Raw genomic sequence first — 17,630 nt, forward strand, 5'->3', positions numbered from 1 at the left:
ACAATGGAAAGGACTTAAATCTACATAACAACCTTACTCTTACTTAGTGTGCTTTTCCTGATAACCTCACTTAAGCCCTCACCTCCCAACATCTTTCTTTTGTCCTTGGCTGGAGACAGATATTTAAGGTGGTGGCTTGGGCCATTTCAGTTTTCCTATTTCCCCTGGGGATATCCCATGTATACATAAGGTATATATGTTCTTAAACTTCTGTTGGTTTTCCTCTTGTTAATCTTTTATTACAGGAGTATCTTAGCCAAGATCCTAGAACAATAGAGGAAAAATTATTTTTCTTCCCCTATACCTAGTACATAATGAGTACCAAATAAGTTTTGCTAAATAAAGAAAGAAAGAAAGCTTGAAAGAAGATCAAGGTTTTGTTCTAAATGTATTTTGTTCCACTGGTTGAGGCCCTTGTCCACCAGGGTCTGGGCCCTGCAGTGGGTTTGTATTATTGGTATAGTCTACTACCAAATATGGCAAGATGACTGTTGTAATGGTCAGTTTTATGTGTTAATCTGGCTTGACTATAGTAACCAGTTTTAGGGGAGAAAAAAATAATTTTCCCTTTATCCTAATTCTCAGCTGGGAACCCTGTGACAAAAGACAGATTAACAAGAGAAAAACAAACGGATGTTTATTAATACATCTACCCCATGTATATATGGAAGATATTCAGGGAGGTGGCTTAACTCAGGCTTAAGTACCATCTTCAGCTGAAGACAAGGACAGAATGGTGTCGGAGAAGCTAGTGTAGATAGAAGACTATGAAAAGTATGGTAAACAAAAGTAAGGTTTGTTATGTGTTTACACACACACACACACACACACACATCCTATTGGTTCTCTTTATCTGGTGGAACCCTGACTAATCAGTTGCCAAAAGTGTCCAGTCAAAGAATGCATTTTTGTGTCAGACACAAAATCCTCTGCTAGAAGAGTAGAAAAATGGACCAACTCAGAGGCAACCGTGCCACAACTGAAAGATTACAAGGACCTAATATGAAGGTTGTTTGTGGAGTTAATGATCAATGTAACCATTTTTATGCAAAAACACATGACCGCCCTTGAATAATTTATAGCCATAAATGAATTCATAACCATCAATGGGCTACTTGGAGAAAACTACTACAGGTGCCATCCATGGGGTGACAGCTGATTGAGTTTCCTATGGGCAGGGAGGTGGAGTGGAGGTAGAGGATGAAAAGGGTCAAAAGTAAATGACCACTGTTGAACTTCATGACCCTGATAAGTCACCTGAATTATACTCTTTAGGAGAAAGTAATCAAGCTGGCATGCGTCTGTAAACTTCTAGGAGTCAAAATAACACAATACACATCTAAGACGCAGAAGTAAATCGAGAAACCAGCAACATTTCAGTTTTATCTCTACCCTAAAAGGAGACCCAGCAAGTGGGTCCTAGTGGGTGGAATTAAATCCCTATCCTAACCTAGACTAGCCCAAGGTCAATTTAAGGTCATTTGCCTGTAAATTACTTCTTCTAGTGTGAGAGTTGACCATGGGTATAAGTTCTCTTACTAAGAACTTTCCAAGTATAAATGACACCCACTCAAAATAAAATTATTGTAGAATAATATTGTGATCAGGAGATTATGGGGAAAAAATACACTTCAGAACAGAAGAGAATTCAAGCAAATAACAACTAATTCTTATGACTTGGCATATTTTCAACTGCAGGCCTTTGTAGTCTGCTAAGTTTTATACTATAAATCATTTTATATTTATCATTTCAACTTTAAAAATCAAACCCAATGTTATTCAATATAAGGTAAATTATTTGATAAAAATTGTGATAATTCAAGTTTTTCCTGAGTATATTCTATCATTTCAAAGTATATGTGTATAAAAGTAAATTCACTAATAATGCTGACTTTTTCTTAACAGAAAATGCAGACTCTTTCTCACCAGAAAAACAAACAGAAAACTAACTTGCTTTCTTTGATGGAAGGAAAAAGAAAAAAAAAAAAAAAACCTACATTAAGTTTAAAACCCCTACCTTATGTCACAAAAAAGAAAATAAAATCTGAAATGGAAATCAAAGGAAAGGTATTTGTAGAAACCTTGATTCTTTGAAATATTTGGATTCCAAATGAACTAGACTACTTTAAAAGAAAGAATGCAAGATCAAAGTCATGAATAAGACAGAAGCCAAAATATCACCTCATATAAAACAGGCCACCTGAATTAGTATATCCCCACAGTCTAAATCTGAAAAAAAAAAAAAAAAGACAAGGACATGATGCCAGCTACAAAAAAATTCTGGAAGAAAGTTGCACTTTGCAGATTTTATGGAAACCCAAAAAGGGCAATTTTTATGCTTTATAAAGTATGCATAACCAAAAGTTACTTTCACAAGGTATGAAATGAAACAAATCCAAAGCATTTTCTGTCCTACACTGAAAAAAGAAAAAGAAATTTTTGATCATTGTGAGCTATAGTTTGTTTTATTTGTAATAAAGCATTATGCAAGAGATCTTATATTTTAGAACAGTCACTGAATAGTAAGCGAAGGTTGTATTTATAGCTGAAAATATACGACAGTAGACAAAAATTTTTGATTGAATAAATTTTGGGTTTGTTTTGATGAAGAACCAAACTTCCTACCTTTGACAAGGAAAGAATGGTAATTTAGTTTATCTCACAATGTCAATGGTTTAGAATTGCCCTGTGATTCATGGATCATCTCATCTTTTCAGTGACCTGACAGGTGCTCTAAGTCTGAGGGTAAGCTAATTGTAAAATGTCACTTTCACTTGTTCCCGGTCTCTCTGTGGTCAGAATCTTGCATCAGGAACCTATGTTTGGCCAAGTAAGTCCGTTTCATGACTCTCTGATTCAGTATACTTAGTCTGGTACTCTGATCTATTTTGGTCCCTTTATATTTTTTTGTAGATGCAACATGAATTTATGATTAATATATCTTATTATATGTTTAACAAAACATAATGATAAGGTATTAACGTTAGAGAGCTAACTTCTGACTGGTACCTTCCTAAAGACTATGGTCATTTTTATTGTTCCTTCTATAATGCCAGAAATACTATCTCATTCTCCTCCACCCGGATTGCCTGTGGTGTGTGTCTCTCTGAGAGCTCCTACAATCACCGATGTTCCTCGCCTGCCAGAAAGTAACGTTCTTTACCCCCTCTAAGGACTGAAGTCCATAAATACTAGAATAGAGATTAAGGAAATTTGTGTATAAGGACCCACAAAATGGAAGATGCCTCAGTGGCCTGGCCCATGTCACAAATCTAAACCTAAGTCAGCCCACACTTATGGGAACACCTGGTTATCTAGGAAACCTAACATACGCCAATCATAGTCCTCCAATTCAGCATTGGCTAGCTCACCTTACCCTAAAAAACAGGACCGGCTAGTCTTACCAGGAGATCCCCAACATCCTAGCCAATTATGCCCTGTTTCCAAGTTGCTGCTTCCGATGCTCTATAAAATTCACTCTCACCCAAAATCCCTCAGGAAGAGTGCTCCACTCCTTGTGAGGCACTGGACTCCCCTAAACCATGGATTGTTTTCCCTTGAATAAAAGACACCAAACTTGTTACTGAATTGTATTATTTTTGTCATTTGGCAGTAGATATCAGATGAGTTGCCTGGAAGGACTTTGAGGCACTGTTTCCAAAAGTGAAAAACAGTCCTGTTTCTTATAACAGCCTTATTATACTTAATTTAATGATATATTTTTTACATTTTTTTCTTGTGGTAAAATACATATAACATGAAATTTGATACGCTAACCATTTTTAGGTGTACAATTCAGTGGCATTACTTATATTCATAATGCTGTAAAACCATCAGCCCTATTTCCAAATCATTTTCATCATCCAAAATAAAAACTATACTCACTAAGCAATAACTCCCCACTCCATTTTCCCCTCAGCCCCTGATAACTTCTAATCTACTTTCTGTGATGAGTTTATTTTTAAATGTGGTATTTCTTTTTTTTTTAATTAAGATTTTATTTATTTATTTGACAGAGAGACAGCGAGAGAGGAAACACAAGCAGGAGGAGTGGGAGAGGGAGAAGCAGGCCTCCCGCCGAGCAGGGAGCCCGATGCGGGGCTCGATCCCAGGACCCTGGGATCATGACCTGAGCCGAAGGCAGACGCTTAACGACTGAGCCACCCAGGCGCCCCATAAATGTGATATTTCTAGAACAGTCCTGGTTATAAATTTTGTTTTATCCAATTAAATTCTGATGGAAAAAAGAATAGATTTTTCACTGAACCTATTCAAATAACTACATTGCCATAAAAAAGTATTTTTTATAATATTTCACCATTCACCTAATTAGTTTTGAAGATAAAGCTAATCAACATAAAATCACTAGTTTCTATTCACTAACCATTCTTAAGTTCTGATGATGACCACTAAATTATAAACTATATTAAAAATTTCCCATAGAGTCTTTTTTTTCCAAATTCTGAGATATTGGTCAGGGCAAGACATCTTTCAAAGTGACTTTTATTTCAATTTACACATGTGGCCCATTAAACAGAGGATTAGAAATAGGCCAAGGAGAAAAAAAATTATTTTATAATATGTCCATTAGAAAATATAACATTAACTATAGTTAAATTTCCTTTATGTCAGTTATAGCCAATCCTACATAATTAATTCTTTATAGCCAGGACTTAGCTTAATAATCTGCTTTCACTGAGTCATCTGTTTCTAGACTAAAGATCTGGATATCCTAATCCAGCCCCTTGATAAGAGTTTGTTCATGGTGGTAATATCAGCTGATACCTGGAAACCTATAACTTCAGAGTAGGAAAGTCAGTACCAATGAGTTATCAGAAGAGATCAGTGATCATGTCAAAATCTAAAGACAAAAATGATTGTAGTCTCGAAAACAACCATAACCAGACTGTCAATGTTTCAAAAAAAATAGCAGAATGTCACACTAATTACAAGGAATATGAGCTTTTTCAGAGAACTTCTGATTTTGACTTTGAAAATGTTTCATATGTATGACAAGTCAGCACAAAAGCACATAAAGTTACCAGGTCTTCAAATGAAGATGTTCTCTAACATAACTAAGACCAGATTAAAATCATACCTATGATCCCATTACAGAGAAGTTGAGCTAATCACTGGGGATTTCTACAACTCCTATAAACATACAATAAACACACAGAGAATAAGAACAGCTCCAATTGTCATTTGCTGGTGCAGCATACTCTCATAGTCCCTAAAACAAAACTAATCCAGAAATTCATGAAGCAGAAATAAACCAGAAACAGACTGAGGGAGAGCAAAAGCTCTACTACCATACATTAAAAGCCACCACAGAGACCAAATAAGAAGCCTGGGCACCAGATGACCATAAGGTGCATTTACTGAACAACTTATTTTACTCAATTTCACTGGGTGAATCTTTATGAGACACATCCTTGAGAATGATAAAACAGACAACCAACCAACCAAACAAATAAGTAAACAAGCACGCAGGGAAACTCATAGAAAATGTAGGTCAATTAATGAGTGAAGATTTTCTTACTTGCAGTAAAGCGTTATTCAAGTCAGATCAGCTTTCAGAACAAGTAGCTTCCTGGAATAAGGAGTGAAGCTTGTATTTGTAGTTCAAATTCTTATATCCCGGTTGACAGTTCTGATTGGCTAGCATTTGGGTCACTGTCGACAAAAACAGAAGGTACAGTCTATCACAAGAAAAAAAAAAATCATAGCATATTTCAGGATGCAGTTTTCAAAATCACTAAGAGTAAGATCCAAATGAGTCAAAGAAAAAGAGAAATAAAGCAAATTTTAAAAAAGAAAAAATATGTATGCATATGTTATATAAAATATGTAATACATATACACATACATAATAAAATGTGAATACACATACTCTGTGTATATGCATATAGACTTTTTTTTACAATTCAGTAAAAATATAAAACAAAATCTGAGCTAAAAAAATCTTAGATTAAGCTTATTGTAAAAAACCACAAATCTTTCTAGTTATTCTAGCATGAAAATATATACTGAGCATGAGAACTTTATCTTGATTTTGGAGATAAGTACATGTTTTTTCCATGGTTGTTTACAATTCTTCCATTCAGTTGTCCCACAGAACAGCTCTGGCTCTGAATGGAACCTGAATTTTAAAACCAAACTGAATTAATCAAGCTTCCTAATCACTAGAGTAAAATTAATTTTAATGCTCGCTTTTGCTTTAACAGTACACCTACTTCATTACACACTTTCCTCTAAAAATGTAACATAAGACAAACACATTTCTAAATATGAATTTGTAAAGCATTGATTTTTTAAAATGTTCCATTCTTCTAAGAACAGAAAACCTTTTTAACACAGACTATTCAAAGGGACAGCGATCAAAACACAAAATATTTACAAATACACGAGTTTTCATTTAGAGGACATTTACTGAGTACCTATTTTGTGCTGGCTATTATGCCAAACACCACTGATATGCAACTATGAATCTATGAACACTGTCCTTGAGCAGCTTCTTCATAGTGAAGAACACAAATACAGCCAAGAACAACCAAATTACACAGAAAGTACCATAATGAAGTATAATTAAAATGCTATGCACATTCAGAATGATGAACAACTAACTCCCTCAGCCTCATAAATTTGGAGATAAATTATAAGGTATTGACGAGTAGGAAGAATATTGCCATTCAAGAATGGGGAAAAGTATTCCAAGGAGAATCTTGAAAAAATGAAATGAGCTAAATATTTCCTCATAAAAAAAAAAAATACTTCCAGTGTATCCACTCCGCCCAAAGCCACTGCCACTGGCCTAATCTAGGTCACCATCCTCTTCACCAGGGCTTCTGTGATTCTCACTAACTCATCCTTATCATCCAGTCTTTCTTCCTTCATCCCCCTGCCATGAATCCTCCACGTAGCAAACATATTTATTTTTATTTTTTAGCATAAATTGGATCTTGCCACTACTGCTTAAAATTTGTCATTTTTCCATTACATGAAAAGGAAATCCACTCGCTTATCAGAGCCTAAATATTCTGCCCAGCTTCCCACTTAAAGCTCTGCACCAGTACCTAGCTGTGATATATTTATACATATATTATCTTTAAACTCTTTCCCCTAACCGACTTACTTACTTGTGAAACCATATTTTTAGGTGCTCACATACATTTCAGAACCAGAATCTAGTCTGAATAATATTTTTGAAGTTGGTGAATTGTCTGATACTTTCTTTTTTATCCTATTAAAAACATACAATTTCAGGAAAAAAGGTATATGATTTATAGCTATATGGAAATACCTATTTGTTTACTAGATGTGCTTCTGAAAAACTGAAATAAATAATCGTTCTTTAAACTTGGAACCATATTTGAATTGCAAAAGAAGTCCTGTACTCATGGGCTAAATAATTCAGACAGACCTTTCCAGTGAGGATAACTAGAAACACCACTTAAAAAAATCATAGACATATGCTTGTAGGAAATGAAGAGCTAAAGGCCATGCAGAATTATTGAGCCAAGATTTGGGAGACAATGGAAATGCAGAGATGTGAGTCAGGCATTTGAAATCGCTTTCCTCTGAGATGTTAATTATTCCTGGGGCAATAGGGCAATGAGGCAGTAGGGAGGCTGAAAGTTTGAGCAGGAGACTCTCCATGTCTCTCCCTTTCCTTTCTGAAAGTTTCAGGGGACAAGGGAGACAAATGTGAGTCCAGAGCAGGCAAGAGGTCTCTAACCTCTCATGCATGGGTAGGAGCTGAAAGGTTATGTAATAGGTGCAGGGACTGCTTCCCAACTCTGAGTTATTCACCCATTATACTTGGATTAAGGAGACCACCCCAAGGTTGTCTGAAAACTACCGATGTCAGGCCAAACCAAACAAAAGAGAGGTCTGAAAAAGGATAACACCATTCTACATCTCAACTTATTTCTATAAATATTTTTTTCAAATATAATGTTAAAATGTTCGATTTTTTCAAATCCAGTACAAAATAATCAGGCTTATGAAGAGACAAGATACCTTGATTGAGAACCAGTAAAAGTAACAAAAATTAGAAACAGATCCATTTTCTGGGAATGGGGCAAAAGTACCAAAATATATTAGCCTTTGATAATAAAAGATAAATGTTGCAATTTCTAAGATAATAACTAAAGAAACAGTAAAAGCATATACATTTGACCCTTGAACAACAGGAGCTTGAATTGCATGGGTCTGCTTATATGTGTTTTTTTTGTCAGTAAATATATTAGAAAATTTTTTGGACATTTGTGACAATTTGAAAAAATTTGCAGATGAACCACGTAGTTTAGAAATACCGAAAATAAAAAATAGGTATTATTGTGAGAATATAGTATACAATAAATACAAGCTACAAAAAAATGTGTTGACTGTTGATGTCATTGGTAAGGCTTCTGGTCAACAATAGGCTACTAGTAGTTAAGTTTTGGGGGAGCCAAAAGTTATAGGCAGATTTTTGACTGAACAGGGATTATTCAGTAATGTTATCGTTCAGCCCCTGTGTTGTTCAAGGGTAACTATAGAAATTCTAAAATTTGTAAAGGCAAAATTTAGAACGACAGGAGAAAACATCAAATAAAACAGAAAACAAACAGTAGGATATTTAAAATAAAATATATCTGAAGCTACAATTAAGGTTATAATCCATCGAAAAAACAAAGCTTGTCAAAATAGATGCAAGAAGAGAGCACAGTATGCTGGACAAAAGTGGGAGGTAGACTAGAGGGCCAGGGTTAAAACACTTGAGAAAATTATGTCCTATGTCTCCCTTTCCCTTCTGTAAAATAGCAAGTATCATACATAGAATTCATGTCTCTAGGGACAGTTAGGCAGTGAGGTCATTTAGGTAAAGACCCTGATGTCGTACCTGGCACACTGTAGTGCTTCGCCCTCCTTCTCCTGTAAGATAAACATATTAGATAAGGCCAAGTTTTCTTATAATCGGATTCACTTAGAGTGAAGTACATCTTTAATTTTAGAGTGACTTTACATTATTAGATCTACTTAGCTCTAACGAGGAACAAAGCTATTATAATATATTAATTGGGTCACTGAAGTCCATGGCATGAAGCTTGATACATAATTAAAGTAACTAAATATGCCCTAATATATCCCTTTAAATGTTTTATTGATACTGTTGGCTGAATGTGAGAAGTAAGTGTGATTTTGCTGTCTTTATGGGTCAGATTTCATTATATAAACATCTTAATTTTAATCAGGCAGTTATTATGTTAATATATTCCATTAACAGTGGATATTTTTTTCCACACCTAACAATCTACAATCTTGAAAACTAATTTAAATAGATCTTTTTATAGCAAGTCTGTGAAAACTGTGTATATTCATTAAATTAAAGATCATTTTCCATGCCAGCACAACCAAATTGTATTTTGAAATGATGCAGGATAAACAACAGATGTGTCCAATATATATTTTTCTTCAGTTGCTAAGGCAACATTGTTCAGTCTTTAAAAGAGCGAGATGGTGCAGAAACAAGACCAGAAAATAATTCCTTTGGGCACTTGTTTCGATAAGAAGGCACCCTTCACATTTGCCATTACAATGTAGCCAGCATGGTTTGACACATTCTAGTATTATATTATCTGTGCTAGACTTTATACATTTCATTATTTGTTTTTTTAAAGATTTTATTTATTTATTTGTCAGAGACAGAGAGCACAAGCAGGGGGAGCGGCAGGCAGAGGGAAAAGCAAGCTCCCCACTGAGCAGGGAGCCCGATGTGGATTCCAGGACCCTGGGATCATGACCTGAGCAGAAGGCAGATGCTGAACCGGCTGAGCCACCCAGGCGTCCCTAAGCATTTCTCAAGATAATGGTGTAATTCTGATGGTGACCAAGATAAAATATTGAGAATTTAGGCTAGATTTCCAAATGTAAGGGAGAACTAGCCTGGCAACAAGATGCCTATTACCTCATTCTTTCTAATTCAGGAAATCCCTCTTCTATCCATTCCCAATTACTGTCCACCCTTGTTAATATATATTTACACTCTTCCATTCACACAAGTTCAAGCAGTATTTTTTTTTTTTTAACTCCTCTTGGACCAAACAAGAGGAAGATCCCACCAGTAATATTTATAATAACATGGAAATTACCATTTAGTCACTATTTCCATTTTTGTTGGTGGGATTATATGAAATAATAAGAAACATGGGACCTCCTCAGAGTAAAAATGTTCTAAGAACCAGTGTGTGGCTCCAAGTTCTCTAAAAATATCAGCACCACTTGAAGAGAATTCATGAGAAGAGAACCATCTCTTTTAAAAAAAAGCAGTTACAGGGCTAGGCAATGTCAGTCAATAGAAAAGCAGAGAAATTAACTGTAATTCCAGAAAGAATGTTGTTAGCTAACACATTTGGCCTCATTTCTTGCACGTCCTTTAGGTTATTTTAATATTTAATAAATGACATGTTAGAACTATAATATGTGAAAGTAGTAAGAAGGAATTTTGAAATGGTGTGAGGAGTCAATGTGCTTATATATATGAAGAACACTTAGGGTTAAATGTCTCAGAACATGTTTTAAAAATTACTTTATCAGGATGCCTGGATGGCTCAGTCATTAAGCATCTGCCTTCGGCTCAGGTCATGATCCCAGGGTCCTGGGATCGAGCCCCGCATCAGGCTCCCTGCTCTGCGGGAAGCCTGCATCTCCCTCCCCCACTCCTCCTGCTTGTATTCCTTCTCTCACTGTGTCTCTCTCTGTCAAATAAATAAATAAAATATTTAAAAGAAAGAAGAAAAAAGAAAAGAAAGAAAGAAAGAAAGAAATTACTTTATCAAGGGGTGCCCAGGTGGCTCAGTCAGTTAAGCTGCCTTTGGCTCAGGTCATGATCCCAGAGTACCAGGATCGAGTCCTGGGATGGAGCCCCATGTCAGGCTCCCTGCTCAGCAGGGAGTCTGCTTCTGCCTCTGACCCTCCCCCATCTCATGCTCACTCTCTCTCTCTCTCAAATACATAAAAAGAATCTTTAAAAAATAAGTAAAAAATAAATAAATAAAAGCAATTACTTTATCAAAAAAGAAAGCTTCTCACAAGAGGTGTTATTTTATGTGAGACTGTGTGATATTAATAGTTCTTTCTGAGATACTTAAAACTTGAAATAAAACTGGAATGTTTTCTCAACCTGTACACATATTTAACTGTGTAAAGTCTACTTTGAAGATTTCATTATCAGACTAAATGATCTCCTTTGTTCTTAGTAAGTAAAAAATATAAACTTTAAAAAATGCCCCTTTCTAAAATGTACGTAATGCTAAAAATTTTAGAAGGTGAATATTACATTTCATTATTAAGATATTAAGAAACTGGGGCACCTGGGTGGCTCAGTTGTTAAGCGTCTGCCTTCAGCTCAGGTCATGATTCCAGGTCATGATTCCAGGTCCTGGGATTGAGCCCCGCATCAGGCTCCCTGCTCCGCGGGAAGCCTGCTTCTCCCTCTCCCACTCCCCCTGTTTGTGTTCCCTCTCTCGCTGTGTCTCTCTCTCTGTCAAATAAATAAATAAAATCTTTAAAAAAAAAAAAGATATTAAGAAACTTTGAATGTTGTGATTCAAGCATCACATCACTGTGAGAATTTGTAAACATCTTTTCTTTATCACATATGTTTTAAATGTAGAGACTAAGAAATGCACAGCATATTTTGAAGAGTTCTCACTTAAAATGTCCAATAATGGGAGAAGAAAAATAATTTCTCTGTTCACATTGATTTGAGTTTTACAGATGGTTTAATGTGAGATTAGAGGTGGGATTTTAACCCAAATATTTATGATTTCTTCTGAAGAAATTATTATTTAAATATTTGGCATAAAACAAGACATCTGGGAATAATTAAAATTAAAAAATTACTACGGTAGTACGAGCAAAGATAGTTCTAATTCCTCGATAAACTATTTTGTGGGTTTAATTCCAATAGAAAAATACTTGATAGCGACTAGAGACCCAAAAACACAAGAAGTCATTTCTTTGTAACAAATGAAAATAATCAGCAAAACTATATAAGAGAAAACATAATGAAAGAAGCGGGATTTACATATCTATTTGGAGGATACTTTAAAAATTCCAATTATGGGGCGACTGAGTGGCTCAGTTGTTAAGCGTCTGCCTTTGGCTCAGGTCATGATCCCGGAGTCCTGGGATCGAGCCCCGCATCGGGCCCCCTGCTCCGTGGGGAGTCTGCTTCTCCCTCTCCCACTCCCCCTGCTTGTAGTCCCTCTCTCGCTGTGTCTCTCTCTCTGTCAAATAAATAAAAAAAATAAAATAAAATAAAATAAAAATAAAAATAAAAATTCCAATTATTGTGATTCACCTGGAACAATTTAAAAAACTCTCAACCTCATCAATTTTGAAAAAAAAAGTTCTATAAACTATAAAGGAAATTTTATCCTTATTACTTTTAAGCTACTATGTATTTAACCCTAAAGACTTGCTGGAAATATTTTAAAGTAGGGGTAGGGGAAACACTTTGGGAGTTATTGCACCCAATTAAATCCCATATTCCCACTTATAAAGGAGGAAGAATATAAGGAGAGAATCAAACGAAGGTGAGGGGGGTACAAGGTGAATGGGATAAGAGAGAACATGGAAGAAAGAGCAACAAAGAATGTGATCATGACTTTCTAGAATACAAACTAGCTCTAGTAACTACTAGGTAATATAGATAAACCTTCAGCAAATTTGATTTTTTTTTTTTTTTTTTTTTAACACAGAGGACAAAGAGAGACCACAGAAAAAGGCAGACGACTCCAGATCAGCTGGTGGCAGGTTTAATGAGCAAGGGAGCTTACTTACATACATAGGTTGTCCTGGCTGTCTGCAATACAAGTAGATCTCCACATCTTCCTTCCAGAATCTTAAAAGTTTATATAGAGGCCTTAACTCGGTTCAGTCATGTATACCTTCCAAATAGTCTCAACAATACATTGCTCTCTCAAGGCTGAGACCTTGAAAATGGCTCCCACTGTGTCAAGGGTGGGCAGAATGTACATTCCAAAATGGGGAAGGGGTGAGAAGCCTCCAACTGCCTCAATACAGCTCACAAGTCAACTGTTGGTCACATCTTCTAGATGACCTCCTTCAACAACAATTTAGGAACCATAGGGAGAATTATCTATATTCAAAGATTTTTTTCAAAAAATATATAATTATCATGTATAACTTTGTATCAGTAAATCTGAAATTATACCTAAAATCAAAATTTTTAGAAAAATAAAAAATTAGTCTATGAAGAATAAGCAATCTACTCACAATGGAAAATTAAAAAAGCACAGATAAACTCTCTCAAAACCATGCATGAAAATGCAAGTTATTACTGTTATGTTCTACCAAACCTTCAGAAACAGATGTATCCTATATTATGTAAACTGTTCCAGGCTAGAGAAGTATATATGCCCTATGTTGAGTTCCAGAAGTGATGTTAAGACTCAAAGCTAACAAAAAGAGGTACCAACGACCTTCTATTCTAAATTCAGAAACCTTCAAAGAAATGGTATTTGTCACTATGACATATGCCAATGCAATAAGACCAAAAACAAAAACCAAAAAACACATAGGCAGAAATAGTGGAAAGAAATAATCTTCTCCAATATGTTTATTCTATTTAACAAATCTAAAAAAATAGTATGTCAAACAAAATAGAATTAATGTAATATTTCAATCAAGTAACTAACTTCAGAATAAACATAAAATTGGTGAGTTTCTTATGCAGTAAGAATAAATTTGTAAATACATTACTAAAAATGAATCCTTTTAAAATAGCAACAAAATATATTAAAAAAAAAAACTTACAGCAATACATCTAAAAAGAAAGATTCAGTAAGAATACAAAACTCAGGGGGTGCCTGGGTGGCTCAGTAAGTTACACCTCTACCTTGGGCTCAGGTCATGACCGCGGGGTCCTGGAATCAAGCCCCATGTGGAGCTCCCTGATCAGTGGGGAGTCGGCTTCTCCCTCTCCCTCTGCCCCTCCCCCCACTTGTGTGTGTGCTCATGTTCTCATTCTCTCTCTAATAAATAAATAAAAACTTTAAAAAAAAAATACAAAACTCAAATGAAGGATATTAGGAAGGTACAAAATAAATGGAGATACGAATATGCTCTGGAAAAATATTCAATATTTTAAAGATATCAATTCTCCATGCATACTCAATGAGAATCTGAACATTTTTAAAACAAAACTTGGCATATTAATTACCAATTTTACTCCAAGAAAACCAAATACGAAAGCCAAGCCAAAAAATTCTGAAGCGCAAAAGGAGAAAAGATTTGTTCTACTGAAATTTAAAATGGGTTATAAAATAATAACATTTTAAATATATTCTGGTTTTGGTGAATATCACAACAAATATATCAATGGAGCAGACAGAAATATACTTGTTGTTTATTTGAAGTTAAGAGATAATAAAAGCATTTACATCAGTAAGAAACATAAACAAACTGGTCAATCAATGCATTTAATAACCTGGCTATTCATATGGGAAAACATTAAATTAGATCATCTCGCTATTCACAAAAATAAACTCTCTATGGATTAAATTTCTAGACAGAAAAATTTGAAAGGAATTGTAGAAACCTTAAACTTAAACCATAGGTTAATTTATTTATGTCGTTTCTGTCAAGAAAGTCTTCAAAAAAAAAACATTAAATACAAGTCATGCAGAAAAATTTTAATTTAAACTATATCTAAAATTTAAAAATCCACATGACCACATACATCTTAAATAAAGAGATAAATGAAAAACAAGGAGAAAATATGTTAAACAGATAAAGAAAATACTTCCAGAGTATATACTCAATCAAAAGGACAAGCAGCAGATAGACACTCTACTGTGAGTAAATTCACAAAAGAGAGAATATGAATTAGATCATAACGAGCTATTTTTGCCCATTGGGTTGGCAAAAATGATAAAATTAGACTATATCAAGTATTTCTGAATCTGTATGTAGTAAAAAGAGTACACACACTAATATACTGATGGTAGAAGTTTAATATAGCCACACTGGCCAACTCTGTTAATATCTAAAAGGCGTGGACCCAGTAATACAGCAGTATCTATCCCAGATAACTATGTACATATTTGCAAATGGGAGCAAGTACAATAAAATAAAAAACAAAATAATCAAAATTTCTATCAGTAAGAATGGCTAAACAACCTATAGTATAGCCACATGTTGAAGTACAATGCAACAGTAAAAACTAATATGAAAATGTATTAAGATATAGAACAATTCCCAAAGAAACTGTAGAAAGTTACAGAAAAAATATATACAATATTATGCAAATAGACACAAAACATTTTTCTATATGCATTTATAGGTCTCTAAATTATACAAAAAAATAATACGATAAGGTGGTTATCTTGACGGATGAGACTGGGATTTTTAAGTACTTATGAAGTCTTTTGGTTTAATATCTTTAAATGGAAAACAATATTCAATGAGCTATTTTTTTAGTTAAAAATAAATTTTAAAATCATTTTTTTTAAAATTCAGGAGCCAGGGGGAACAATACAAAATTAAATCCAGCAGTCATTTAATGAGCTTATAAATATGACAAATTATATCTCATTACTTAAAGAAAAATATCAATTCATTTTTATGTAGCCATCCACACAATTCAAATTAAATCAAGGCCATATTTTTATGCCTGGAAACTATTCATAAGTGTTTGAGGCTATTATTTATACCTCCATTTGGAGGATACACAGCACATCTGGGACTCATCTCTAATGCTATAGCCGGGCTTTTTGCAATTAAAGAGAGCTAATGAAAACAAAATCGAACTTAAATGACTTTAAATGACTCTTATCTTTACTCTGAAAGACCCAAGAGAAAAACATACAGTTAAAAATGTTACTCTTTGGGCTAATTGACTATCATATTGTTAAACAGCCTAAGACAAAAGTTTGTCAACTACTTGGAGCAAGCGACTTACTTGAAGAAATGTGATTTTATTAATAGCGGTGGTGTTCCCTGAGGAAGCATAAAGGAGGATGAAATAGGAACAGTGACAGCATCATTGAGGAAATCAATTTTTTTAGTGTGACAGAATTTCCCCCAGTCTTTGCCAAAGATCTCTGGGACAATTTCAATTCAAGCAATATTTATTTAGTGTATCTCTATCAAGATACACACACAGAATTCTTAAAAGCTGGAATTTATAATCTGGCTGGAAAGATGATGCCTACAAGTACAGAACAGTTAAGGAATATTCCAACATAATAGAATCTCAAGTGTTAATCGATGTGATGAAACATAATGCTGTAATAGATCCAGATTGGGATGGGTCATTGTCATCTGAAGATATTAATTCATTGAATAAACTGAAATGAGATTTAAATCCTCAAAGTCAAATCATCTACATAAATTTTTGCATCTCTACAGTATCCCTGCCAAGAGGACACTCATCTTGAACTGAATTTAATGTATATGAGGGAACCCACAAACTGTTATGGGCCGGCTCAGAAGATTTTTACCTAAGACAAAATCTGCTTCTCTATGGCTCTCAGCCATATGGCCAAGGTTACCACCCAAACAGACAGAAAAAAAAAAAAAAAAGTGTAAAATCTTGCTTTAATAGGATTGTCTTCAAATGCTTGAACACTTCCCCACCCCTGGGGTCTTCTAATCTCCAAGATAAGCGTGTGCTCTATCATCTTCCTCATGAGATCTTGATTTGAATCCCCTCTTCATCCTAGACATTCTCCTCTCCTAGGATTTTATTCTTTTTGTACCTGACCATGTTTGTTAGGACTCCCTTCACTATAATCAGTAGAAACAAACCTGAGTTTTACAACCAAAAAGGATGTAGGGGGAGTAGTTAGAAGAATGCAAAAGATTGACAAAATACAACATCCTTTCCTGATTTAAACTCTCCAGAGTATAGGGATAGAGGGAACATAACTCAAGCTCATAAAATCCATCTATGAAAAACCCACAGCGAGTATCATCCTCAATGGGGAAAAGCTGAGAGCCTTTCCCTTAAGATCAGGAACATGTCAAGGGTGCCCACTCTCACCACTGTTGTTCAACATAGTACTAGAAGTCCTAGCAACAGCAATCAGACAACAGAAAGAAATAAAAGGTATTCAAATTGGCAAAGAAGAAGTCAAACTCTCTCTGTTCGCAGACGACATGATACTTGATATGGAAATCCCAAAAGACTCCACCCCCAAATTACTAGAACTCATCCAGCAATTCAGTAATGTGGCAGGATACAAAATCAATGCACAGAAATCAGTTGCTTTCTTATACACTAACAATGCAACTGTAGAAAGAGAAATTAAAGAAACGATTCCATTTACAATAGCACCAAAAACCATAAGATACCTCGGAATAAACCTAACCAAAGAGGTAAAGGATCTATACTCTAGGAACTACAAAACACTCATGAAAGAAATTGAAGAAGACACAAAAAGATGGAAACACATTCCATGCTCATGGATCGGAAGAATAAACATTGTTAAAATGTCTATGCTACCCAGAGCAATCTATACCTTCAATGCCATCCCGATCAAAATTCCAATGACATTTTTCAAAGTGCTGGAACAAACAATCCTAAAATTTGTATGGAATCAGAAAAGACCCCAAATCGC

This window comes from Leptonychotes weddellii, chromosome 1, assembly GCF_054177405.1.
Source record: "Leptonychotes weddellii isolate Sample4059 chromosome 1, ASM5417740v2, whole genome shotgun sequence".
In the NCBI taxonomy this organism is placed as follows: Eukaryota; Metazoa; Chordata; class Mammalia; order Carnivora; family Phocidae; genus Leptonychotes; species Leptonychotes weddellii.